Raw genomic sequence first — 25,661 nt, 5'->3', positions numbered from 1 at the left:
GGTCCTCGTCAGGTGGGTCTCCGAGAGGCTCCGCACTCCCCTGCTGACCCGCAGAGGGTCGTAACACAGGGGCAGGCTGCGCACATGGCGGAGCCTCAGAGTCCCCGGAGGCAGCCAGGTTCGGGGCCCCACCTGGGGCAGCAGAGCCCCGGGACCTCGGGATTCCAGAGTCTACACCCCCGTGAGGGGATGTATCCATCTCCTCCCTATTAGCCACCTCCACGGAACCATTCTTTTTCTTATTATGAGACCTCACCAAGTGCCACGTACCGCCCTCGCTCTCGTGAGACCCAGTGGGAATTTTGGGCTCGGTGTCAGCCTTTTGGCGCTCTTTTTTGGCCTTACCGACCGCCCCTTTATGATCTTTCTCAGCCTTCCTTTTAGCTTCCTTATGGTCTTTCAGCCAGCTCCTGGGCTCCTGTGAGTTACCTGTCATTGACTCGGAGGGATTGTTACTAGTCGAAGCGCCCTTATCACCTCCCGAGGCTCCAGGTTGTTGTTCCTCCTCCTGAGGGGTGGTCTGATTGGCCCGTCCATTCCCGGATGTCTTGGACTTCTCCTTTTGTTTTTGTTCATCCTCTCTGAACCTGTGAGGGCAAGAAAAATAGAAATGACCAGGTGTCCGACAAAAAGAGCATTTTTTTTCATTTGGGCACTCCTTTGTGTCATGTTCAGTACTGGCACAATTTCTACAAGTGGCACCACAACTATCCTTAGAGTGCCCATAGAGACCACAATACCTACAGAAAAGTGGCATTCCTGAGAAAAAAAAATCCCCATTAGTTTGCCCTATTTTAAATCGAGCTGGAGGAAGTCTCACACCTCCAGGGAATTTAGGGTCTCTTTCACATTTTACTAAAAACTTCCATTTTGAGGTCCAGATGTTAAACTCATTCAACACTTTCCCAATCAATTTCACACTTTTAAAATAAACTGACAAAAAGGAAATAACCTCTGGTGCTGTTATGAAGGGTGAGAAGATTTTCACAACCACCATCTTTACCTCATCCAGGACGTGCTCGATGATCTGAATCCCTTTTAGACCAGGGCTATTTTCTACCGACTTAACTCTGGACAAAACATCTTTGAAAATACCTTCGCCAGTAAAGGTTACATCATAATCTCCACGTCGAGGATAATCCTGGATAGAAAGGATTTCGTTGGTTCTGACGTGGAGCAGTTTCTCAAGCACGTCCTGGACTACATATCCCAGATTCCGCATATCGGAACCACCAGCCGTAAAGCGGACCCTTATAGTGTTCTTAAGCCTCGCATATAGAGGCACGAGGTTGGGGTCAACCTCCATGGTATGGCGCAACAAAATGCAAATTGCAACCGCCTGCAATCTGCGCCTTCAGAGCTTTGAGATAAAGCACCTGAAGGCTGGGGGATCGCTGCCCGTTACCCTAGGACTAATCCCTCTCCCTAATAGCAGCAGGCAGGTGAAGCCCACCGAAGTGGACGATCCTGTCAGGCCAAGGAGAGGGGTACCTGAGTGCCCTTCAACTGAAACCTCCTGCTGTGAAGCACTTGGTCTCAGCCAAAAGGCCGAGAAGCGATAACCAGAATTGGTTTCCGACTACGGTGCCACCCAAGGATTCTGAAAAGTCCATTTGTGGAGATGGCCACCTGGACTCCCGTTAAGAAGACATGCTGTCAACCTCTAGATCCCTCACATGCCTGCACTTTTCGGCTTGCTGCTGCTGCAATCCACGCGTTTTAGATCTGCATAACTCCACCTCTTTTAGCACAGTACCCTCAACCCCCGGCTGTTCCCACCCGCCTCAACACCGTTGGAAGGGAGGAGAACCAATTAAGGCGGGGGGGGGGGTGGAACGAGCAGCTGTCTACCCTTAGCAGGAGGGTTGCTGATTAATTACCTCTCCTGCTGCTGCTGCTGCTGGCTGTCCAGCAGCAGACTGAAGGTGGCTGCTGCTGTGCGCAGGTATATAAAGGCTCAGAGCCTATTATGACACGCGCAGCCAGCGTTCCATTGCCACATTCCGTCTACTGCAGGCGGGATACCTGGATGGCTGAATGTCACTGAGAAGCTCACAGAGACCGCCATAAGCAACAGTTTAAAAGAATGCCACAGACTAATCAACCAAACTTTTTGGGTTGGTTTCTCTTTTATAGTCTGCAGGCATTAAATGAAAGAAGTCAGTGTTCCAGCAGAGGGAGACAACGTTTCAGAAAAGGCATTGTAGCAAACCAAAAAAGAAATTTTAAGCGCAGCAGAGTAACCAGCTCACATACCTGTTAGCTCAGGTGAGTTTAAAAGGCTGCTGTTGATAACAAGGGCATTTGCTAAATAGATGGTGTGTGTGCAACAATATACTGAAAGGTCAATTATATTGTGCAGCTTATCTCACCACCTGTAGTTATTTAGGTGAAAGCTCCAAAATGCTTGCCTAATATGTCTGTTTATCCAAAAGGAAGTATAGAGGGAGAGCTAGATAGATAGCATTGCATTACATTACATTACATGGCAATGCAATGCACAGTTGCTGAAGTTGAACCAAAATGAGCTTGTCATCTGGCTTCTGCAACTTTTAACATGAAAAATCCAATGAGGAGAAGAAAAGCAAAGCCAAAGAGTCCATCCCAAAATCCGACAAACAAGCAAAATGAACAAAAAGCATTGAATTCAATTCTTTCTGATTTTAGAAACTGCATTAAAGAAGGGGTGCACCGGTCCTGGAGATACTGCAATACCAGGTCAATGCGTGGAGTGGACAGAGCAAGCTCTTTTTCCATCTCCCTGTTCTAAAAATCCATTTAATATATGGTCCCCAGATAGGGGACGTATCAGATATTAAACTGATAAGAACAGATACTACACTTGATCTTAGCCAAAAGGCCGAGAAGCGATAACCAGAATTGGTTTCCGACTACGGTGCCACCCAAGGATTCTGAAAAGTCCATTTGTGGAGATGGCCACCTGGACTCCCGTTAAGAAGACATGCTGTCAACCTCTAGATCCCTCACATGCCTGCACTTTTCGGCTTGCTGCTGCTGCAATCCACGCGTTTTAGAGCTGCATAACTCCACCTCTTTTAGCACAGTACCCTCAACCCCCGGCTGTTCCCACCCGCCTCAACACCGTTGGAAGGGAGGAGAACCAATTAAGGCGGGGGGGGTGGTGGAACGAGCAGCTGTCTACCCTTAGCAGGAGGGTTGCTGATTAATTACCTCTCCTGCTGCTGCTGCTGCTGGCTGTCCAGCAGCAGACTGAAGGTGGCTGCTGCTGTGCGCAGGTATATAAAGGCTCAGAGCCTATTATGACACGCGCAGCCAGCGTTCCATTGCCACATTCCGTCTACTGCAGGCGGGATACCTGGATGGCTGAATGTCACTGAGAAGCTCACAGAGACCGCCATAAGCAACAGTTTAAAAGAATGCCACAGACTAATCAACCAAACTTTTTGGGTTGGTTTCTCTTTTATAGTCTGCAGGCATTAAATGAAAGAAGTCAGTGTTCCAGCAGAGGGAGACAACGTTTCAGAAAAGGCATTGTAGCAAACCAAAAAAGAAATTTTAAGCGCAGCAGAGTAACCAGCTCACATACCTGTTAGCTCAGGTGAGTTTAAAAGGCTGCTGTTGATAACAAGGGCATTTGCTAAATAGATGGTGTGTGTGCAACAATATACTGAAAGGTCAATTATATTGTGCAGCTTATCTCACCACCTGTAGTTATTTAGGTGAAAGCTCCAAAATGCTTGCCTAATATGTCTGTTTATCCAAAAGGAAGTATAGAGGGAGAGCTAGATAGATAGCATTGCATTACATTACATTACATGGCAATGCAATGCACAGTTGCTGAAGTTGAACCAAAATGAGCTTGTCATCTGGCTTCTGCAACTTTTAACATGAAAAATCCAATGAGGAGAAGAAAAGCAAAGCCAAAGAGTCCATCCCAAAATCCGACAAACAAGCAAAATGAACAAAAAGCATTGAATTCAATTCTTTCTGATTTTAGAAACTGCATTAAAGAAGGGGTGCACCGGTCCTGGAGATACTGCAATACCAGGTCAATGCGTGGAGTGGACAGAGCAAGCTCTTTTTCCATCTCCCTGTTCTAAAAATCCATTTAATATATGGTCCCCAGATAGGGGACGTATCAGATATTAAACTGATAAGAACAGATACTACACTTGATCTTAGCCAAAAGGCCGAGAAGCGATAACCAGAATTGGTTTCCGACTACGGTGCCACCCAAGGATTCTGAAAAGTCCATTTGTGGAGATGGCCACCTGGACTCCCGTTAAGAAGACATGCTGTCAACCTCTAGATCCCTCACATGCCTGCACTTTTCGGCTTGCTGCTGCTGCAATCCACGCGTTTTAGATCTGCATAACTCCACCTCTTTTAGCACAGTACCCTCAACCCCCGGCTGTTCCCACCTGCCTCAACACCGTTGGAAGGGAGGAGAACCAATTAAGGCGGGGGGGGGGGTGGAACGAGCAGCTGTCTACCCTTAGCAGGAGGGTTGCTGATTAATTACCTCTCCTGCTGCTGCTGCTGCTGGCTGTCCAGCAGCAGACTGAAGGTGGCTGCTGCTGTGCGCAGGTATATAAAGGCTCAGAGCCTATTATGACACGCGCAGCCAGCGTTCCATTGCCACATTCCGTCTACTGCAGGCGGGATACCTGGATGGCTGAATGTCACTGAGAAGGTCACAGAGACCGCCATAAGCAACAGTTTAAAAGAATGCCACAGACTAATCAACCAAACTTTTCGGGTTGGTTTCTCTTTTATAGTCTGCAGGCATTAAATGAAAGAAGTCAGTGTTCCAGCAGAGGGAGACAACGTTTCAGAAAAGGCATTGTAGCAAACCAAAAAAGAAATTTTAAGCGCAGCAGAGTAACCAGCTCACATACCTGTTAGCTCAGGTGAGTTTAAAAGGCTGCTGTTGATAACAAGGGCATTTGCTAAATAGATGGTGTGTGTGCAACAATATACTGAAAGGTCAATTATATTGTGCAGCTTATCTCACCACCTGTAGTTATTTAGGTGAAAGCTCCAAAATGCTTGCCTAATATGTCTGTTTATCCAAAAGGAAGTATAGAGGGAGAGCTAGATAGATAGCATTGCATTACATTACATTACATGGCAATGCAATGCACAGTTGCTGAAGTTGAACCAAAATGAGCTTGTCATCTGGCTTCTGCAACTTTTAACATGAAAAATCCAATGAGGAGAAGAAAAGCAAAGCCAAAGAGTCCATCCCAAAATCCGACAAACAAGCAAAATGAACAAAAAGCATTGAATTCAATTCTTTCTGATTTTAGAAACTGCATTAAAGAAGGGGTGCACCGGTCCTGGAGATACTGCAATACCAGGTCAATGCGTGGAGTGGACAGAGCAAGCTCTTTTTCCATCTCCCTGTTCTAAAAATCCATTTAATATATGGTCCCCAGATAGGGGACGTATCAGATATTAAACTGATAAGAACAGATACTACACTTGATCTTAGCCAAAAGGCCGAGAAGCGATAACCAGAATTGGTTTCCGACTACGGTGCCACCCAAGGATTCTGAAAAGTCCATTTGTGGAGATGGCCACCTGGACTCCCGTTAAGAAGACATGCTGTCAACCTCTAGATCCCTCACATGCCTGCACTTTTCGGCTTGCTGCTGCTGCAATCCACGCGTTTTAGATCTGCATAACTCCACCTCTTTTAGCACAGTACCCTCAACCCCCGGCTGTTCCCACCCGCTTCAACACCGTTGGAAGGGAGGAGAACCAATTAAGGCGGGGGGGGGTGGAACGAGCAGCTGTCTACCCTTAGCAGGAGGGTTGCTGATTAATTACCTCTCCTGCTGCTGCTGCTGCTGGCTGTCCAGCAGCAGACTGAAGGTGGCTGCTGCTGTGCGCAGGTATATAAAGGCTCAGAGCCTATTATGACACGCGCAGCCAGCGTTCCATTGCCACATTCCGTCTACTGCAGGCGGGATACCTGGATGGCTGAATGTCACTGAGAAGCTCACAGAGACCGCCATAAGCAACAGTTTAAAAGAATGCCACAGACTAATCAACCAAACTTTTTGGGTTGGTTTCACTTTTATAGTCTGCAGGCATTAAATGAAAGAAGTCAGTGTTCCAGCAGAGGGAGACAACGTTTCAGAAAAGGCATTGTAGCAAACCAAAAAAGAAATTTTAAGCGCAGCAGAGTAACCAGCTCACATACCTGTTAGCTCAGGTGAGTTTAAAAGGCTGCTGTTGATAACAAGGGCATTTGCTAAATAGATGGTGTGTGTGCAACAATATACTGAAAGGTCAATTATATTGTGCAGCTTATCTCACCACCTGTAGTTATTTAGGTGAAAGCTCCAAAATGCTTGCCTAATATGTCTGTTTATCCAAAAGGAAGTATAGAGGGAGAGCTAGATAGATAGCATTGCATTACATTACATTACATGGCAATGCAATGCACAGTTGCTGAAGTTGAACCAAAATGAGCTTGTCATCTGGCTTCTGCAACTTTTAACATGAAAAATCCAATGAGGAGAAGAAAAGCAAAGCCAAAGAGTCCATCCCAAAATCCGACAAACAAGCAAAATGAACAAAAAGCATTGAATTCAATTCTTTCTGATTTTAGAAACTGCATTAAAGAAGGGGTGCACCGGTCCTGGAGATACTGCAATACCAGGTCAATGCGTGGAGTGGACAGAGCAAGCTCTTTTTCCATCTCCCTGTTCTAAAAATCCATTTAATATATGGTCCCCAGATAGGGGACGTATCAGATATTAAACTGATAAGAACAGATACTACACTTGATCTTAGCCAAAAGGCCGAGAAGCGATAACCAGAATTGGTTTCCGACTACGGTGCCACCCAAGGATTCTGAAAAGTCCATTTGTGGAGATGGCCACCTGGACTCCCGTTAAGAAGACATGCTGTCAACCTCTAGATCCCTCACATGCCTGCACTTTTCGGCTTGCTGCTGCTGCAATCCACGCGTTTTAGATCTGCATAACTCCACCTCTTTTAGCACAGTACCCTCAACCCCCGGCTGTTCCCACCCGCCTCAACACCGTTGGAAGGGAGGAGAACCAATTAAGGCGGGGGGGGGGTGGAACGAGCAGCTGTCTACCCTTAGCAGGAGGGTTGCTGATTAATTACCTCTCCTGCTGCTGCTGCTGCTGGCTGTCCAGCAGCAGACTGAAGGTGGCTGCTGCTGTGCGCAGGTATATAAAGGCTCAGAGCCTATTATGACACGCGCAGCCAGCGTTCCATTACCACATTCCGTCTACTGCAGGCGGGATACCTGGATGGCTGAATGTCACTGAGAAGCTCACAGAGACCGCCATAAGCAACAGTTTAAAAGAATGCCACAGACTAATCAACCAAACTTTTTGGGTTGGTTTCTCTTTTATAGTCTGCAGGCATTAAATGAAAGAAGTCAGTGTTCCAGCAGAGGGAGACAACGTTTCAGAAAAGGCATTGTAGCAAACCAAAAAAGAAATTTTAAGCGCAGCAGAGTAACCAGCTCACATACCTGTTAGCTCAGGTGAGTTTAAAAGGCTGCTGTTGATAACAAGGGCATTTGTTAAATAGATGGTGTGTGTGCAACAATATACTGAAAGGTCAATTATATTGTGCAGCTTATCTCACCACCTGTAGTTATTTAGGTGAAAGCTCCAAAATGCTTGCCTAATATGTCTGTTTATCCAAAAGGAAGTATAGAGGGAGAGCTAGATAGATAGCATTGCATTACATTACATTACATGGCAATGCAATGCACAGTTGCTGAAGTTGAACCAAAATGAGCTTGTCATCTGGCTTCTGCAACTTTTAACATGAAAAATCCAATGAGGAGAAGAAAAGCAAAGCCAAAGAGTCCATCCCAAAATCCGACAAACAAGCAAAATGAACAAAAAGCATTGAATTCAATTCTTTCTGATTTTAGAAACTGCATTAAAGAAGGGGTGCACCGGTCCTGGAGATACTGCAATACCAGGTCAATGCGTGGAGTGGACAGAGCAAGCTCTTTTTCCATCTCCCTGTTCTAAAAATCCATTTAATATATGGTCCCCAGATAGGGGACGTATCAGATATTAAACTGATAAGAACAGATTTTTTTTGATTGAATATATCTTTTATTAGCACAAAAAATAAGTTAACAGACAGTGTACAGTGCCGCAGCCCAGTACACACAGAATTCTACATCATATTTACATAGCATGAGGATACGACGCACTAACTAGACACATCACACCCCTATGCTACACAAAACACTCAATCTGAAAGAAAAAGCATGTCAATCAATACAGTACGACGAACCGTGATAAGCGATGGGGATTGGGAAAAAGGGGATGGGGAGGGGAAAATCACAGGCCCGAAGCTTTATTGAAAGACAAGACACATAAGGGGAGTGGGGGAGGAGGGGTTTAGTCCTCATCCTCGTCCTCCGGACCGTCCATGATGGAATAGTCTCTGAGCAGGCTGTGGATCAGCCTGCGGCAATCCTGGATGGACATCCTCTCCCTCCTCAAGATGAGCCGGTTCCTGGCGACCCAAACGGCATCCTTGAAGCAGTTCATAAGGCGCCAAGCCTCCTGGATGGCTCCGACGGTATGAACCCCAGGGAAGAGTCCGTAAAGCACAGAATGGTGCGATAGGCTCGCCCTGGGGACAGAGTTCCTCAGGTCGTCCTCAAGTGCAGTCAATAGGCGCTGTGCAAATCCGCAGTCCCAAAAAGTGTGCAAAGATGTTTCCTCCACGAAGGGGCACCTTGGGCAGTACCGGGTCTTGCACAGGTTCCGGGCATGCATGAATGACCGGACGGGCAGTCCGTCCTGAATCGCCATCCACGACAAGTCCTTGTGCCCGTTGGTCAGCCTGTCAGACAACACATTTGTCCACACAGTCTCCAGCGTGTCCTGGTGAAGTCCTGTGATGTTCTCCACGTCATCCTTGGCTCTGATTAGCTTGTGGATAGTTTTGGGCTTCCACAAGTCGGGCTTGAGTCCCTCCAGTTGATGCTCCCCCACAAATCGAACGACGTCTCCGTAGAACCATGGCGTCGTCCAGTTGTAGGGGAAGGAGCTGTCCCACTTGTCCCAGCCGAGTCGCCTCCAAAGAGGAAGCAGGAAGAAGCGAGACATGGACCTGCCCGCGGAGCCATTCTTGACTTGCAAAGTCCGGCGGACACAATCACACACAAAAGAGGATCGCAGGAGGGTGGGGATATCTGGAACGCCCTTCCCACCCTTGCGAGGCTCCTTGTACATGACGGCCCGCCTGACTCTGTCCATCTTGGATCCCCAGACAAAGTGAAACACTGTCCTGGTAATGGCCCTGCACACAGTGACGTGTGGGGGCCAGGCCTGCACCGTGTACTGCAAGACGGGCAGGACCTCATTACGCAGGACGAGTGCCTTACCCTCACAAGTGAGGTGTCTGAGGCTCCAGAGTCCGATCCGTTGCTTCACCTTGGCCAAGCGTTCTTGCCAGGACTTGAGGGCCGCTCCTTCCTTCCCGAACCAGACTCCCAGCACCTTGAGGAAATCCGGTTGAATGTTGAAGGGGAAGGGGGCGGAGGAGGCCGGCTGCCAATCCCCGAAGAGCATGGCTTCCGACTTCCTGCAGTTGACTTTGGCCCCTGAAGCCCGGCCGAACCTCTCACATGTCTGGACGAGGGCGTCAACTGAACCACGATCAGCGCAGAAGACGGTGACGTCGTCCATGTAGAGCGAGCACTTGACCTCGTGTCGTCCCGGACCCGGTGCGGTGATCCCTCTGATCTCTCCATTCTGCCGGATAGCCTCTGCGAAGAGTTCTATAACACAAACAAAAAGAAGAGGTGATAGAGGGCAGCCTTGTCTGACCCCAGAGAGGACAGGGAAGGGGTCAGTCTTCCAGCCGTTCACCAACACCGAGCTGTGGATATCAAAATACATCAGACGGACATACGAACAAAACATGTTACCCAAACCTAACCGGTGCAGAGCTCGGCCCATGAACTCGTGGGAAACCCGGTCGAAGGCCTTCTCCTGATCCAAGGAGACCAGGGCCGCGTGTGCGCGGCGGACCTTGATGTACTCGACCGTGTCCCGCACGAGAGCGAGGCTGTCTGCGATGCGACGTCCAGGGATGCCGCAGGTCTGGTCCGGGTGGATGATCCGTCCGATGACCGTCTTAAGTCGTGTCGCCATCGTCTTGGCCAGGATCTTGTAGTCCACGTTGAGCAGAGTGATGGGACGCCAATTCCTCAGGTCGCACCTCTCTCCCTTCCGCTTGTACAGGATCGTGACCATTCCTTCCCTCAAAGATGGAGGCATTCTACCCTCCACCACCATCTCCTCGTACAGGTCCAACAGGTCCGGACAGATGAGGTCTCCCAGCGCTACATAGAGCTCCGCTGGAAGACCATCACTGCCCGGGGTCCTGCCGGTCCTAAAGGATTTAGCGGCAGAGAGCAATTCGCCCACCATCAGAGGTTTGTCCAAGGCTGCCGTGCCTGCAGGATCAAGATGGTTAGTGATACCTGACAGGAACTTATCAGCAGCGTCGGGGTCGGTAGTCTTGTGGGAGTAGAGTTCGCTGTAGAAGTCGCTGACGACCCTCATCACGTCCTCCTTCCCACGTCGCATGTTTCCGCTCTCGTCTCGCAGCTCGTTCAGGGGCGTGTGACCGGCATGAAGTTTCCTGAAAAAGAATGAGTTACATTTCTCACCCTTCTCCAGATTCTCCACTTTGGAACGGAAGACGATTCGCTTGGACTCCTCCTCAAAGTGCCTTTTCAGGCTCTTCTTGGTCTCCTCCAGCTCCTCCCTCACGTCCCAGCCGCAGTGAAGAAGGTCCTGCAGCGACCGCAGCTCGCGCTGCAGCCCTCTGAAGTCCCTCCTCTTCTCACACGCCTGTTGTCGACCCTTGGCCTGAAAGAAACAGCGAAACTCAAGTTTAACATATTCCCACCAATCAGAGACTGTTTGGAAGCTACCCTTGTAGGACTGCCACATTGCGTAGGCTGCTCTCAGCTCCTCCACGACTTCATCCTGAGCCAGCAGAGCACAATTCAGCTTCCAGGAGCCGGGGCCGGACGGAAAACCGTCGCCGAGGACACCTTGTAAGTGAATGGCTCTGTGGTCGGAGAAGAAGCAGGAGACCATCGAGTGCCTACTCTGCCTGACTGCCCGAGAGGTGAACACAAAGTCAATCCTGGAGCGGAGTGAGCCATCGGGTCGGCTCCACGAATAGTTCGTGGAGCCTCTCCCCATGGAGCCCACCACATCCTGAAGAGAAGCCTCGGTTACCATCTCGATGAGCAGCTTGGACGTGATGTCCAACTTGGCAGATGTGCCAGAACTACGACCATCCTCCTCGATGGGGCAGTTGAAATCCCCGGCCATCACTAAGGTCCTGGTGGTGGCAAGCTGAAGCCGCAGGGTCTGGAAAAGCTCCAAACGCTCATTCTTCAGTGGGGACGCATACACGTTGATGAACCTGACAGGTTCTCCCGCCCAGTTGCCATCTACAACAAGAGCCCTGCCGCAGATGAGCTCCTGGACGGACTCAAGCGTGAATGCGCCCCCCCTGATCAGAATTGCGACCCCCGCAGACTTGCAGTCACCCCCACCGGACCAGTAGGATGGACCGTGGGACCACTCCCTGGCCAGATGTTTGAAGGACCTAGAGGAGGGAAGGGAACATTCCTGCAACATATAAACATCACACAACTGGGAAGTAAGGAAGGCATAAATAGTCTGACGTCTAAACTTGTCCTTGATGCTCCTGACATTAATGGAAAATAAGTGAATATTAGCCATCATGTAGGGAAAAAAGAAAAAGTTAGCGCAGGCCATACACCTTAGTTACCACTCCGGTCGGGTGGTCCCTCGTCGGTGTTGACTGCTGGTGACGGGATCACCAGCAGGCCCTCTTCCTCCATCTGGTCAAGGAGCGCGGCCTCGATCTCGGCGACCACCAGTTCCTCCTCTTCTGGCTCGGCCACCAGGGTCTCAACCATGTGCTCCATCTCTTCTGGCTCAGGGAGGGTATCCTCCTTTTCGCCTACGAAATCCAGAATCTTCTTTTTGGAGGATTCAGTAGCAGGGCTGTCCTCCACCTTCCTCTTTCCCCGGGTTGGAACTGGGGAGACAAGAAGGGGAAAATCCTCCTCGGAATAGATAGCGGCGGGTGGAGGAAAGGTTAATTCCACCGCTACCATGGTCTGGGGAGGGAGAGTGGCTGCCGGGGCAGGGGAAAGGACACCTGCTGAGGAGTAGGGGAAGGAGGAAGAGGAAGTGGAATCCTCAGCAGGGGTGGCCGGGGTGGGGGGGGATTGGACGGGGGTGGCAGGGGGAGGGATCGAGAGAGGGGTGACAGAACTCTTACCCTCCTTTGACTTTTTCTTCTGCTTCGGAGCTGCTGGGACCGTCACTGGGGCTTTGGCCACCGACTCCTTGACCGCTTTGGCCTTGGTCGTCTCGGCCTTGGCCGCTGGGGCCTTGGTCGTCGCGTCCTTGACCTTCACAGGCCTGGTCGTCGGGGCCTTGTCCTCCGTAGCTGGGGTCGTCGCAACCACCGATGCCCAGGATCTCTCACGCTTGGGGCAATCCTTGTACAGATGAGCCGCCAGCCCACACAGGTTGCAGGACGTCTTCTTCGGGCAGTCCTTCGAGCTGTGTCCCGTCACTCGACAAATCCTGCAGGCATCCTCCTTGCAGTCCTTCATCTCGTGGCCGTTCTTGCCGCATCTCCTGCAGTTCCGCGGCATGTCCGGGTAATAGATGAGGCCGTAGGAGTTGCCCAGGGAGAATGTCGGGGGCAGGTGCCGAAGTCCGTCTGAGTACGCCAGGTCCCTGTGAAGTCTAACGGTCACTGACCACTTACCTGTCCAGAAGCCGAGTCCATTCAGGATGTGAGAGGGTTCCTTCACAACCAAACAGAAGCGTCTCAGGAAGGTACAGATGTCTTGGCCTGGGGTGTGCGGGTTGCGCATGGAGACCGTGATCCTCCTTTCGTCCCTCTGGATAGGGCAGCTACCTGTAAAGGCAGAGAAAGAATTATCCGGTCCTTTTGCGCTTACCATTTCCCAGAACCTCCTGCAGGTGTTCACAGTGGCGAAGGTGACGAAGAAGATCCCCGTCAAGAAGGTCTGGATGCTGAGGGTGTCCGACCTGGAGAAGCCTCGATCCAGCAGCATCTTCTGGCAGAACACGTCCGAGGACATGTCCGGCACCCTCCCATCCACTTCCTTCAGCTTCAGGGCCACCGTCTGCCGCATCCATGGCTCCAGGGCTGGAGCTTCGTGGCGGGGCTTCTGGGGTCCCTTCTGCTGGCCAGTCGTGGAGGCAGAGTCCTTGGGGTCAGAATCGGCTCCTGGCTGGGCCCTCCTGGCTGTCCCCTGCTCCAGGCTCTTCTTTTCGGCCTTCCTCGCAGCGCTTGCCATAGCTTTCCTCCTGCAGTTACTTCTTGGAGCTGGATCTGGAACTCTTCCCGGAATGGGTGGAGCTATGCAGATTCTTCTCCCGTCGTGTTCTGGACAAATTCCCCGAAAGGTCTTTGTCTCGATGATTTTCTTCCTCGAAGATTCCACAGGACAGCCCGATTCTTCTCCGAGTCTTCGTCTTCTTCTGGATTCTTTAGAGCTTCTTCCTCCCACCGATATCCGCCTTCCTTCTCCGATGTCAGCTGGGCTCCGAAGCTCTTCTCCTTCCGAGTTCGATCGCTCTCGTCAAGTGTAGATCGTAGCTCTTGTGTTCTTAAAAGAACAGATACTACACTTGATCTTAGCCAAAAGGCCGAGAAGCGATAACCAGAATTGGTTTCCGACTACGGTGCCACCCAAGGATTCTGAAAAGTCCATTTGTGGAGATGGCCACCTGGACTCCCGTTAAGAAGACATGCTGTCAACCTCTAGATCCCTCACATGCCTGCACTTTTCGGCTTGCTGCTGCTGCAATCCACGCGTTTTAGATCTGCATAACTCCACCTCTTTTAGCACAGTACCCTCAACCCCCGGCTGTTCCCACCCGCCTCAACACCGTTGGAAGGGAGGAGAACCAATTAAGGCGGGGGGGGGGGGTGGAACGAGCAGCTGTCTACCCTTAGCAGGAGGGTTGCTGATTAATTACCTCTCCTGCTGCTGCTGCTGCTGGCTGTCCAGCAGCAGACTGAAGGTGGCTGCTGCTGTGCGCAGATATATAAAGGCTCAGAGCCTATTATGACACGCGCAGCCAGCGTTCCATTGCCACATTCCGTCTACTGCAGGCGGGATACCTGGATGGCTGAATGTCACTGAGAAGCTCACAGAGACCGCCATAAGCAACAGTTTAAAAGAATGCCACAGACTAATCAACCAAACTTTTTGGGTTGGTTTCTCTTTTATAGTCTGCAGGCATTAAATGAAAGAAGTCAGTGTTCCAGCAGAGGGAGACAACGTTTCAGAAAAGGCATTGTAGCAAACCAAAAAAGAAATTTTAAGCGCAGCAGAGTAACCAGCTCACATACCTGTTAGCTCAGGTGAGTTTAAAAGGCTGCTGTTGATAACAAGGGCATTTGCTAAATAGATGGTGTGTGTGCAACAATATACTGAAAGGTCAATTATATTGTGCAGCTTATCTCACCACCTGTAGTTATTTAGGTGAAAGCTCCAAAATGCTTGCCTAATATGTCTGTTTATCCAAAAGGAAGTATAGAGGGAGAGCTAGATAGATAGCATTGCATTACATTACATTACATGGCAATGCAATGCACAGTTGCTGAAGTTGAACCAAAATGAGCTTGTCATCTGGCTTCTGCAACTTTTAACATGAAAAATCCAATGAGGAGAAGAAAAGCAAAGCCAAAGAGTCCATCCCAAAATCCGACAAACAAGCAAAATGAACAAAAAGCATTGAATTCAATTCTTTCTGATTTTAGAAACTGCATTAAAGAAGGGGTGCACCGGTCCTGGAGATACTGCAATACCAGGTCAATGCGTGGAGTGGACAGAGCAAGCTCTTTTTCCATCTCCCTGTTCTAAAAATCCATTTAATATATGGTCCCCAGATAGGGGACGTATCAGATATTAAACTGATAAGAACAGATACTACACTTGATCTTAGCCAAAAGGCCGAGAAGCGATAACCAGAATTGGTTTCCGACTACGGTGCCACCCAAGGATTCTGAAAAGTCCATTTGTGGAGATGGCCACCTGGACTCCCGTTAAGAAGACATGCTGTCAACCTCTAGATCCCTCACATGCCTGCACCTTTCGGCTTGCTGCTGCTGCAATCCACGCGTTTTAGATCTGCATAACTCCACCTCTTTTAGCACAGTACCCTCAACCCCCGGCTGTTCCCACCCGCCTCAACACCGTTGGAAGGGAGGAGAACCAATTAAGGCGGGGGGGGGGGGGTGGAACGAGCAGCTGTCTACCCTTAGCAGGAGGGTTGCTGATTAATTACCTCTCCTGCTGCTGCTGCTGCTGGCTGTCCAGCAGCAGACTGAAGGTGGCTGCTGCTGTGCGCAGGTATATAAAGGCTCAGAGCCTATTATGACACGCGCAGCCAGCGTTCCATTGCCACATTCCGTCTACTGCAGGCGGGATACCTGGATGGCTGAATGTCACTGAGAAGCTCACAGAGACCGCCATAAGCAACAGTTTAAAAGAATGCCACAGACTAATCAACCAAACTTTTTGGGTTGGTTTCTCTTTTATAGTCTGCAGGCATTAAATGAAAGAAGTCAGTGTTCCAGCAGAGGGAGACAACGTTTCAGAAAAGGCATTGTAGCAAACCAAAAAATAAATTTTAAGCGCAGCAGAGTAACCAGCTCACATACCTGTTAGCTCAGGTGAGTTTAAAAGGCTGCTGTTGATAACAAGGGCATTTGCTAAATAGATGGTGTGTGTGCAACAATATACTGAAAGGTCAATTATATTGTGCAGCTTATCTCACCACCTGTAGTTATTTAGGTGAAAGCTCCAAAATGCTTGCCTAATATGTCTGTTTATCCAAAAGGAAGTATAGAGGGAGAGCTAGATAGATAGCATTGCATTACATTACATTACATGGCAATGCAATGCACAGTTGCTGAAGTTGAACCAAAATGAGCTTGTCATCTGGCTTCTGCAACTTTTAACATGAAAAATCCAATGAGGAGAAGAAAAGCAAAGCCAAAGAGTCCATCCCAAAATCCGACAAACAAGCAAAATGAACAAAAAGCATTGAATTCAATTCTTTCTGATTTTAGAAACTGCATTAAAGAAGGGGTGCACCGGTCCTGGAGATACTGCAATACCAGGTCAATGCGTGGAGTGGACAGAGCAAGCTCTTTTTCCATCTCCCTGTTCTAAAAATCCATTTAATATATGGTCCCCAGATAGGGGACGTATCAGATATTAAACTGATAAGAACAGATACTACACTTGATCTTAGCCAAAAGGCCGAGAAGCGATAACCAGAATTGGTTTCCGACTACGGTGCCACCCAAGGATTCTGAAAAGTCCATTTGTGGAGATGGCCACCTGGACTCCCGTTAAGAAGACATGCTGTCAACCTCTAGATCCCTCACATGCCTGCACTTTTCGGCTTGCTGCTGCTGCAATCCACGCGTTTTAGATCTGCATAACTCCACCTCTTTTAGCACAGTACCCTCAACCCCCGGCTGTTCCCACCCGCCTCAACACCGTTGGAAGGGAGGAGAACCAATTAAGGCGGGGGGGGGGGGTGGAACGAGCAACTGTCTACCCTTAGCAGGAGGGTTGCTGATTAATTACCTCTCCTGCTGCTGCTGCTGCTGGCTGTCCAGCAGCAGACTGAAGGTGGCTGCTGCTGTGCGCAGGTATATAAAGGCTCAGAGCCTAATATGACACGCGCAGCCAGCGTTCCATTGCCACATTCCGTCTACTGCAGGCGGGATACCTGGATGGCTGAATGTCACTGAGAAGCTCACAGAGACCGCCATAAGCAACAGTTTAAAAGAATGCCACAGACTAATCAACCAAACTTTTTGGGTTGGTTTCTCTTTTATAGTCTGCAGGCATTAAATGAAAGAAGTCAGTGTTCCAGCAGAGGGAGACAACGTTTCAGAAAAGGCATTGTAGCAAACCAAAAAAGAAATTTTAAGCGCAGCAGAGTAACCAGCTCACATACCTGTTAGCTCAGGTGAGTTTAAAAGGCTGCTGTTGATAACAAGAGCATTTGCTAAATAGATGGTGTGTGTGCAACAATATACTGAAAGGTCAATTATATTGTGCAGCTTATCTCACCACCTGTAGTTATTTAGGTGAAAGCTCCAAAATGCTTGCCTAATATGTCTGTTTATCCAAAAGGAAGTATAGAGGGAGAGCTAGATAGATAGCATTGCATTACATTACATTACATGGCAATGCAATGCACAGTTGCTGAAGTTGAACCAAAATGAGCTTGTCATCTGCCTTCTGCAACTTTTAACATGAAAAATCCAATGAGGAGAAGAAAAGCAAAGCCAAAGAGTCCATCCCAAAATCCGACAAACAAGCAAAATGAACAAAAAGCATTGAATTCAATTCTTTCTGATTTTAGAAACTGCATTAAAGAAGGGGTGCACCGGTCCTGGAGATACTGCAATACCAGGTCAATGCGTGGAGTGGACAGAGCAAGCTCTTTTTCCATCTCCCTGTTCTAAAAATCCATTTAATATATGGTCCCCAGATAGGGGACGTATCAGATATTAAACTGATAAGAACAGATACTACACTTGATCTTAGCCAAAAGGCCGAGAAGCGATAACCAGAATTGGTTTCCGACTACGGTGCCACCCAAGGATTCTGAAAAGTCCATTTGTGGAGATGGCCACCTGGACTCCCGTTAAGAAGACATGCTGTCAACCTCTAGATCCCTCACATGCCTGCACTTTTCGGCTTGCTGCTGCTGCAATCCACGCGTTTTAGATCTGCATAACTCCACCTCTTTTAGCACAGTACCCTCAACCCCCGGCTGTTCCCACCCGCCTCAACACCGTTGGAAGGGAGGAGAACCAATTAAGGCGGGGGGGGGGGGGGGTGGAACGAGCAGCTGTCTACCCTTAGCAGGAGGGTTGCTGATTAATTACCTCTCCTGCTGCTGCTGCTGCTGGCTGTCCAGCAGCAGACTGAAGGTGGCTGCTGCTGTGCGCAGGTATATAAAGGCTCAGAGCCTATTATGACACGCGCAGCCAGCGTTCCATTGCCACATTCCATCTACTGCAGGCGGGATACCTGGATGGCTGAATGTCACTGAGAAGCTCACAGAGACCGCCATAAGCAACAGTTTAAAAGAATGCCACAGACTAATCAACCAAACTTTTTGGGTTGGTTTCTCTTTTATAGTCTGCAGGCATTAAATGAAAGAAGTCAGTGTTCCAGCAGAGGGAGACAACGTTTCAGAAAAGGCATTGTAGCAAACCAAAAAAGAAATTTTAAGCGCAGCAGAGTAACCAGCTCACATACCTGTTAGCTCAGGTGAGTTTAAAAGGCTGCTGTTGATAACAAGGGCATTTGCTAAATAGATGGTGTGTGTGCAACAATATACTGAAAGGTCAATTATATTGTGCAGCTTATCTCACCACCTGTAGTTATTTAGGTGAAAGCTCCAAAATGCTTGCCTAATATGTCTGTTTATACAAAAGGAAGTATAGAGGGAGAGCTAGATAGATAGCATTGCATTACATTACATTACATGGCAATGCAATGCACAGTTGCTGAAGTTGAACCAAAATGAGCTTGTCATCTGGCTTCTGCAACTTTTAACATGAAAAATCCAATGAGGAGAAGAAAAGCAAAGCCAAAGAGTCCATCCCAAAATCCGACAAACAAGCAAAATGAACAAAAAGCATTGAATTCAATTCTTTCTGATTTTAGAAACTGCATTAAAGAAGGGGTGCACCGGTCCTGGAGATACTGCAATACCAGGTCAATGCGTGGAGTGGACAGAGCAAGCTCTTTTTCCATCTCCCTGTTCTAAAAATCCATTTAATATATGGTCCCCAGATAGGGGACGTATCAGATATTAAACTGATAAGAACAGATACTACACTTGATCTTAGCCAAAAGGCCGAGAAGCGATAACCAGAATTGGTTTCCGACTACGGTGCCACCCAAGGATTCTGAAAAGTCCATTTGTGGAGATGGCCACCTGGACTCCCGTTAAGAAGACATGCTGTCAACCTCTAGATCCCTCACATGCCTGCACTTTTCGGCTTGCTGCTGCTGCAATCCACGCGTTTTAGATCTGCATAACTCCACCTCTTTTAGCACAGTACCCTCAACCCCCGGCTGTTCCCACCCGCCTCAACACCGTTGGAAGGGAGGAGAACCAATTAAGGCGGGGGGGGGGGGGTGGAACGAGCAGCTGTCTACCCTTAGCAGGAGGGTTGCTGATTAATTACCTCTCCTGCTGCTGCTGCTGCTGGCTGTCCAGCAGCAGACTGAAGGTGGCTGCTGCTGTGCGCAGGTATATAAAGGCTCAGAGCCTATTATGACACGCGCAGCCAGCGTTCCATTGCCACATTCCATCTACTGCAGGCGGGATACCTGGATGGCTGAATGTCACTGAGAAGCTCACAGAGACCGCCATAAGCAACAGTTTAAAAGAATGCCACAGACTAATCAACCAAACTTTTTGGGTTGGTTTCTCTTTTATAGTCTGCAGGCATTAAATGAAAGAAGTCAGTGTTCCAGCAGAGGGAGACAACGTTTCAGAAAAGGCATTGTAGCAAACCAAAAAAGAAATTTTAAGCGCAGCAGAGTAACCAGCTCACATACCTGTTAGCTCAGGTGAGTTTAAAAGGCTGCTGTTGATAACAAGGGCATTTGCTAAATAGATGGTGTGTGTGCAACAATATACTGAAAGGTCAATTATATTGTGCAGCTTATCTCACCACCTGTAGTTATTTAGGTGAAAGCTCCAAAATGCTTGCCTAATATGTCTGTTTATACAAAAGGAAGTATAGAGGGAGAGCTAGATAGATAGCATTGCATTACATTACATTACATGGCAATGCAATGCACAGTTGCTGAAGTTGAACCAAAATGAGCTTGTCATCTGGCTTCTGCAACTTTTAACATGAAAAATCCAATGAGGAGAAGAAAAGCAAAGCCAAAGAGTCCATCCCAAAATCCGACAAACAAGCAAAATGAACAAAAAGCATTGAATTCAATTCTTTCTGATTTTAGAAACTGCATTAAAGAAGGGGTGCACCGGTCCTGGAGATACTGCAATACCAGGTCAATGCGTGGAGTGGACAGAGCAAGCTCTTTTTCCATCTCCCTGTTCTAAAAATCCATTTAATATATGGTCCCCAGATAGGGGACGTATCAGATATTAAACTGATAAGAACAGATACTACACTTGATCTTAGCCAAAAGGCCGAGAAGCGATAACCAGAATTGGTTTCCGACTACGGTGCCACCCAAGGATTCTGAAAAGTCCATTTGTGGAGATGGCCACCTGGACTCCCGTTAAGAAGACATGCTGTCAACCTCTAGATCCCTCACATGCCTGCACTTTTCGGCTTGCTGCTGCTGCAATCCACGCGTTTTAGATCTGCATAACTCCACCTCTTTTAGCACAGTACCCTCAACCCCCGGCTGTTCCCACCCGCCTCAACACCGTTGGAAGGGAGGAGAACCAATTAAGGCGGGGGGGGGGGGGTGGAACGAGCAGCTGTCTACCCTTAGCAGGAGGGTTGCTGATTAATTACCTCTCCTGCTGCTGCTGCTGCTGGCTGTCCAGCAGCAGACTGAAGGTGGCTGCTGCTGTGCGCAGGTATATAAAGGCTCAGAGCCTATTATGACACGCGCAGCCAGCGTTCCATTGCCACATTCCGTCTACTGCAGGCGGGATACCTGGATGGCTGAATGTCACTGAGAAGCTCACAGAGACCGCCATAAGCAACAGTTTAAAAGAATGCCACAGACTAATCAACCAAACTTTTTGGGTTGGTTTCTCTTTTATAGTCTGCAGGCATTAAATGAAAGAAGTCAGTGTTCCAGCAGAGGGAGACAACGTTTCAGAAAAGGCATTGTAGCAAACCAAAAAAGAAATTTTAAGCGCAGCAGAGTAACCAGCTCACATACCTGTTAGCTCAGGTGAGTTTAAAAGGCTGCTGTTGATAACAAGGGCATTTGCTAAATAGATGGTGTGTGTGCAACAATATACTGAAAGGTCAATTATATTGTGCAGCTTATCTCACCACCTGTAGTTATTTAGGTGAAAGCTCCAAAATGCTTGCCTAATATGTCTGTTTATCCAAAAGGAAGTATAGAGGGAGAGCTAGATAGATAGCATTGCATTACATTACATTACATGGCAATGCAATGCACAGTTGCTGAAGTTGAACCAAAATGAGCTTGTCATCTGGCTTCTGCAACTTTTAACATGAAAAATCCAATGAGGAGAAGAAAAGCAAAGCCAAAGAGTCCATCCCAAAATCCGACAAACAAGCAAAATGAACAAAAAGCATTGAATTCAATTCTTTCTGATTTTAGAAACTGCATTAAAGAAGGGGTGCACTGGTCCTGGAGATACTGCAATACCAGGTCAATGCGTGGAGTGGACAGAGCAAGCTCTTTTTCCATCTCCCTGTTCTAAAAATCCATTTAATATATGGTCCCCAGATAGGGGACGTATCAGATATTAAACTGATAAGAACAGATACTACACTTGATCTTAGCCAAAAGGCCGAGAAGCGATTACCAGAATTGGTTTCCGACTACGGTGCCACCCAAGGATTCTGAAAAGTCCATTTGTGGAGATGGCCACCTGGACTCCCGTTAAGAAGACATGCTGTCAACCTCTAGATCCCTCACATGCCTGCACTTTTCGGCTTGCTGCTGCTGCAATCCACGCGTTTTAGATCTGCATAACTCCACCTCTTTTAGCACAGTACCCTCAACCCCCGGCTGTTCCCACCCGCCTCAACACCGTTGGAAGGGAGGAGAACCAATTAAGGCGGGGGGGGGGTGGAACGAGCAGCTGTCTACCCTTAGCAGGAGGGTTGCTGATTAATTACCTCTCCTGCTGCTGCTGCTGCTGGCTGTCCAGCAGCAGACTGAAGGTGGCTGCTGCTGTGCGCAGGTATATAAAGGCTCAGAGCCTATTATGACACGCGCAGCCAGCGTTCCATTGCCACATTCCGTCTACTGCAGGCGGGATACCTGGATGGCTGAATGTCACTGAGAAGCTCACAGAGACCGCCATAAGCAACAGTTTAAAAGAATGCCACAGACTAATCAACCAAACTTTTTGGGTTGGTTTCTCTTTTATAGTCTGCAGGCATTAAATGAAAGAAGTCAGTGTTCCAGCAGAGGGAGACAACGTTTCAGAAAAGGCATTGTAGCAAACCAAAAAAGAAATTTTAAGCGCAGCAGAGTAACCAGCTCACATACCTGTTAGCTCAGGTGAGTTTAAAAGGCTGCTGTTGATAACAAGGGCATTTGCTAAATAGATGGTGTGTGTGCAACAATATACTGAAAGGTCAATTATATTGTGCAGCTTATCTCACCACCTGTAGTTATTTAGGTGAAAGCTCCAAAATGCTTGCCTAATATGTCTGTTTATCCAAAAGGAAGTATAGAGGGAGAGCTAGATAGATAGCATTGCATTACATTACATTACATGGCAATGCAATGCACAGTTGCTGAAGTTGAACCAAAATGAGCTTGTCATCTGGCTTCTGCAACTTTTAACATGAAAAATCCAATGAGGAGAAGAAAAGCAAAGCCAAAGAGTCCATCCCAAAATCCGACAAACAAGCAAAATGAACAAAAAGCATTGAATTCAATTCTTTCTGATTTTAGAAACTGCATTAAAGAAGGGGTGCACCGGTCCTGGAGATACTGCAATACCAGGTCAATGCGTGGAGTGGACAGAGCAAGCTCTTTTTCCATCTCCCTGTTCTAAAAATCCATTTAATATATGGTCCCCAGATAGGGGACGTATCAGATATTAAACTGATAAGAACAGATACTACACTTGATCTTAGCCAAAAGGCCGAGAAGCGATAACCAGAATTGGTTTCCGACTACGGTGCCACCCAAGGATTCTGAAAAGTCCATTTGTGGAGATGGCCACCTGGACTCCCGTTAAGAAGACATGCTGTCAACCTCTAGATCCCTCACATGCCTGCACTTTTCGGCTTGCTGCTGCTGCAATCCACGCGTTTTAGATCTGCATAACTCCACCTCTTTTAGCACAGTACCCTCAACCCCCGGCTGTTCCCACCTGCCTCAACACCGTTGGAAGGGAGGAGAACCAATTAAGGCGGGGGGGGGGTGGAACGAGCAGCTGTCTACCCTTAGCAGGAGGGTTGCTGATTAATTACCTCTCCTGCTGCTGCTGCTGCTGGCTGTCCAGCAGCAGACTGAAGGTGGCTGCTGCTGTGCGCAGGTATATAAAGGCTCAGAGCCTATTATGACACGCGCAGCCAGCGTTCCATTGCCACATTCCGTCTACTGCAGGCGGGATACCTGGATGGCTGAATGTCACTGAGAAGCTCACAGAGACCGCCATAAGCAACAGTTTAAAAGAATGCCACAGACTAATCAACCAAACTTTTTGGGTTGGTTTCTCTTTTATAGTCTGCAGGCATTAAATGAAAGAAGTCAGTGTTCCAGCAGAGGGAGACAACGTTTCAGAAAAGGCATTGTAGCAAACCAAAAAAGAAATTTTAAGCGCAGCAGAGTAACCAGCTCACATACCTGTTAGCTCAGGTGAGTTTAAAAGGCTGCTGTTGATAACAAGGGCATTTGCTAAATAGATGGTGTGTGTGCAACAATATACTGAAAGGTCAATTATATTGTGCAGCTTATCTCACCACCTGTAGTTATTTAGGTGAAAGCTCCAAAATGCTTGCCTAATATGTCTGTTTATCCAAAAGGAAGTATAGAGGGAGAGCTAGATAGATAGCATTGCATTACATTACATTACATGGCAATGCAATGCACAGTTGCTGAAGTTGAACCAAAATGAGCTTGTCATCTGGCTTCTGCAACTTTTAACATGAAAAATCCAATGAGGAGAAGAAAAGCAAAGCCAAAGAGTCCATCCCAAAATCCGACAAACAAGCAAAATGAACAAAAAGCATTGAATTCAATTCTTTCTGATTTTAGAAACTGCATTAAAGAAGGGGTGCACCGGTCCTGGAGATACTGCAATACCAGGTCAATGCGTGGAGTGGACAGAGCAAGCTCTTTTTCCATCTCCCTGTTCTAAAAATCCATTTAATATATGGTCCCCAGATAGGGGACGTATCAGATATTAAACTGATAAGAACAGATACTACACTTGATCTTAGCCAAAAGGCCGAGAAGCGATAACCAGAATTGGTTTCCGACTACGGTGCCACCCAAGGATTCTGAAAAGTCCATTTGTGGAGATGGCCACCTGGACTCCCGTTAAGAAGACATGCTGTCAACCTCTAGATCCCTCACATGCCTGCACTTTTCGGCTTGCTGCTGCTGCAATCCACGCGTTTTAGATCTGCATAACTCCACCTCTTTTAGCACAGTACCCTCAACCCCCGGCTGTTCCCACCCGCCTCAACACCGTTGGAAGGGAGGAGAACCAATTAAGGCGGGGGGGGGGATGGAACGAGCAGCTGTCTACCCTTAGCAGGAGGGTTGCTGATTAATTACCTCTCCTGCTGCTGCTGCTGCTGGCTGTCCAGCAGCAGAATGAAGGTGGCTGCTGCTGTGCGCAGGTATATAAAGGCTCAGAGCCTATTATGACACGCGCAGCCAGCGTTCCATTGCCACATTCCGTCTACTGCAGGCGGGATACCTGAATGGCTGAATGTCACTGAGAAGCTCACAGAGACCGCCATAAGCAACAGTTTAAAAGAATGCCACAGACTAATCAACCAAACTTTTTGGGTTGGTTTCTCTTTTATAGTCTGCAGGCATTAAATGAAAGAAGTCAGTGTTCCAGCAGAGGGAGACAACGTTTCAGAAAAGGCATTGTAGCAAACCAAAAAAGAAATTTTAAGCGCAGCAGAGTAACCAGCTCACATACCTGTTAGCTCAGGTGAGTTTAAAAGGCTGCTGTTGATAACAAGGGCATTTGCTAAATAGATGGTGTGTGTGCAACAATATACTGAAAGGTCAATTATATTGTGCAGCTTATCTCACCACCTGTAGTTATTTAGGTGAAAGCTCCAAAATGCTTGCCTAATATGTCTGTTTATCCAAAAGGAAGTATAGAGGGAGAGCTAGATAGATAGCATTGCATTACATTACATTACATGGCAATGCAATGCACAGTTGCTGAAGTTGAACCAAAATGAGCTTGTCATCTGGCTTCTGCAACTTTTAACATGAAAAATCCAATGAGGAGAAGAAAAGCAAAGCCAAAGAGTCCATCCCAAAATCCGACAAACAAGCAAAATGAACAAAAAGCATTGAATTCAATTCTTTCTGATTTTAGAAACTGCATTAAAGAAGGGGTGCACCGGTCCTGGAGATACTGCAATACCAGGTCAATGCGTGGAGTGGACAGAGCAAGCTCTTTTTCCATCTCCCTGTTCTAAAAATCCATTTAATATATGGTCCCCAGATAGGGGACGTATCAGATATTAAACTGATAAGAACAGATTTTTTTTGATTGAATATATCTTTTATTAGCACAAAAAATAAGTTAACAGACAGTGTACAGTGCCGCAGCCCAGTACACACAGAATTCTACATCATATTTACATAGCATGAGGATACG

At 47.8% G+C, this 25,661-nt stretch overlaps 14 non-coding genes and 1 pseudogene across 14 annotated transcripts; all 15 read right to left on the bottom strand.

The window, feature by feature from the left end:
* Positions 1-2,681: 2,681 nt before the first annotated feature.
* LOC141213566 (U2 spliceosomal RNA) lies at positions 2,682-2,872 on the bottom strand. Its single transcript, XR_012283041.1, has one exon. It is a non-coding gene; the product is annotated as a U2 spliceosomal RNA (small nuclear RNA).
* A 1,121-nt stretch (positions 2,873-3,993) lies between these two features.
* LOC141213565 (U2 spliceosomal RNA) lies at positions 3,994-4,184 on the bottom strand. Its single transcript, XR_012283040.1, has one exon. It is a non-coding gene; the product is annotated as a U2 spliceosomal RNA (small nuclear RNA).
* A 1,121-nt stretch (positions 4,185-5,305) lies between these two features.
* LOC141213564 (U2 spliceosomal RNA) lies at positions 5,306-5,496 on the bottom strand. Its single transcript, XR_012283039.1, has one exon. It is a non-coding gene; the product is annotated as a U2 spliceosomal RNA (small nuclear RNA).
* Positions 5,497-6,615: 1,119 nt separating this feature from the next.
* Positions 6,616-6,806, bottom strand: LOC141213563 (U2 spliceosomal RNA). The gene has a single exon (XR_012283038.1). It is a non-coding gene; the product is annotated as a U2 spliceosomal RNA (small nuclear RNA).
* Positions 6,807-7,926: 1,120 nt separating this feature from the next.
* LOC141213523 (U2 spliceosomal RNA) lies at positions 7,927-8,121 on the bottom strand. Its single transcript, XR_012283021.1, has one exon. It is a non-coding gene; the product is annotated as a U2 spliceosomal RNA (small nuclear RNA).
* Positions 8,122-13,685: 5,564 nt separating this feature from the next.
* On the bottom strand, positions 13,686-13,763 carry LOC141213540 (U2 spliceosomal RNA; annotated as a pseudogene).
* A 1,122-nt stretch (positions 13,764-14,885) lies between these two features.
* Positions 14,886-15,076, bottom strand: LOC141213562 (U2 spliceosomal RNA). Its single transcript, XR_012283037.1, has one exon. It is a non-coding gene; the product is annotated as a U2 spliceosomal RNA (small nuclear RNA).
* Positions 15,077-16,199: 1,123 nt separating this feature from the next.
* On the bottom strand, positions 16,200-16,390 carry LOC141213561 (U2 spliceosomal RNA). Its single transcript, XR_012283036.1, has one exon. It is a non-coding gene; the product is annotated as a U2 spliceosomal RNA (small nuclear RNA).
* A 1,122-nt stretch (positions 16,391-17,512) lies between these two features.
* LOC141213560 (U2 spliceosomal RNA) lies at positions 17,513-17,703 on the bottom strand. The gene has a single exon (XR_012283035.1). It is a non-coding gene; the product is annotated as a U2 spliceosomal RNA (small nuclear RNA).
* A 1,125-nt stretch (positions 17,704-18,828) lies between these two features.
* LOC141213551 (U2 spliceosomal RNA) lies at positions 18,829-19,019 on the bottom strand. The gene has a single exon (XR_012283034.1). It is a non-coding gene; the product is annotated as a U2 spliceosomal RNA (small nuclear RNA).
* Positions 19,020-20,142: 1,123 nt separating this feature from the next.
* On the bottom strand, positions 20,143-20,333 carry LOC141213538 (U2 spliceosomal RNA). The gene has a single exon (XR_012283033.1). It is a non-coding gene; the product is annotated as a U2 spliceosomal RNA (small nuclear RNA).
* Positions 20,334-21,456: 1,123 nt separating this feature from the next.
* On the bottom strand, positions 21,457-21,647 carry LOC141213289 (U2 spliceosomal RNA). Its single transcript, XR_012282794.1, has one exon. It is a non-coding gene; the product is annotated as a U2 spliceosomal RNA (small nuclear RNA).
* Positions 21,648-22,767: 1,120 nt separating this feature from the next.
* LOC141213526 (U2 spliceosomal RNA) lies at positions 22,768-22,958 on the bottom strand. Its single transcript, XR_012283024.1, has one exon. It is a non-coding gene; the product is annotated as a U2 spliceosomal RNA (small nuclear RNA).
* A 1,120-nt stretch (positions 22,959-24,078) lies between these two features.
* Positions 24,079-24,269, bottom strand: LOC141213513 (U2 spliceosomal RNA). The gene has a single exon (XR_012283012.1). It is a non-coding gene; the product is annotated as a U2 spliceosomal RNA (small nuclear RNA).
* A 1,121-nt stretch (positions 24,270-25,390) lies between these two features.
* Positions 25,391-25,585, bottom strand: LOC141213522 (U2 spliceosomal RNA). Its single transcript, XR_012283020.1, has one exon. It is a non-coding gene; the product is annotated as a U2 spliceosomal RNA (small nuclear RNA).
* Positions 25,586-25,661: the final 76 nt, after the last annotated feature.

Source organism: Phyllobates terribilis, unplaced genomic scaffold (genome assembly GCF_046119375.1).
Source record: "Phyllobates terribilis strain yellow unplaced genomic scaffold, ASM4611937v1 Scaffold_196__1_contigs__length_3587587, whole genome shotgun sequence".
Lineage (NCBI taxonomy): Eukaryota > Metazoa > Chordata > Amphibia > Anura > Dendrobatidae > Phyllobates > Phyllobates terribilis.
The sequence above is the reverse complement of the archived record's forward strand: the minus strand, read 5'-3'. Positions and strand labels throughout refer to the sequence as shown.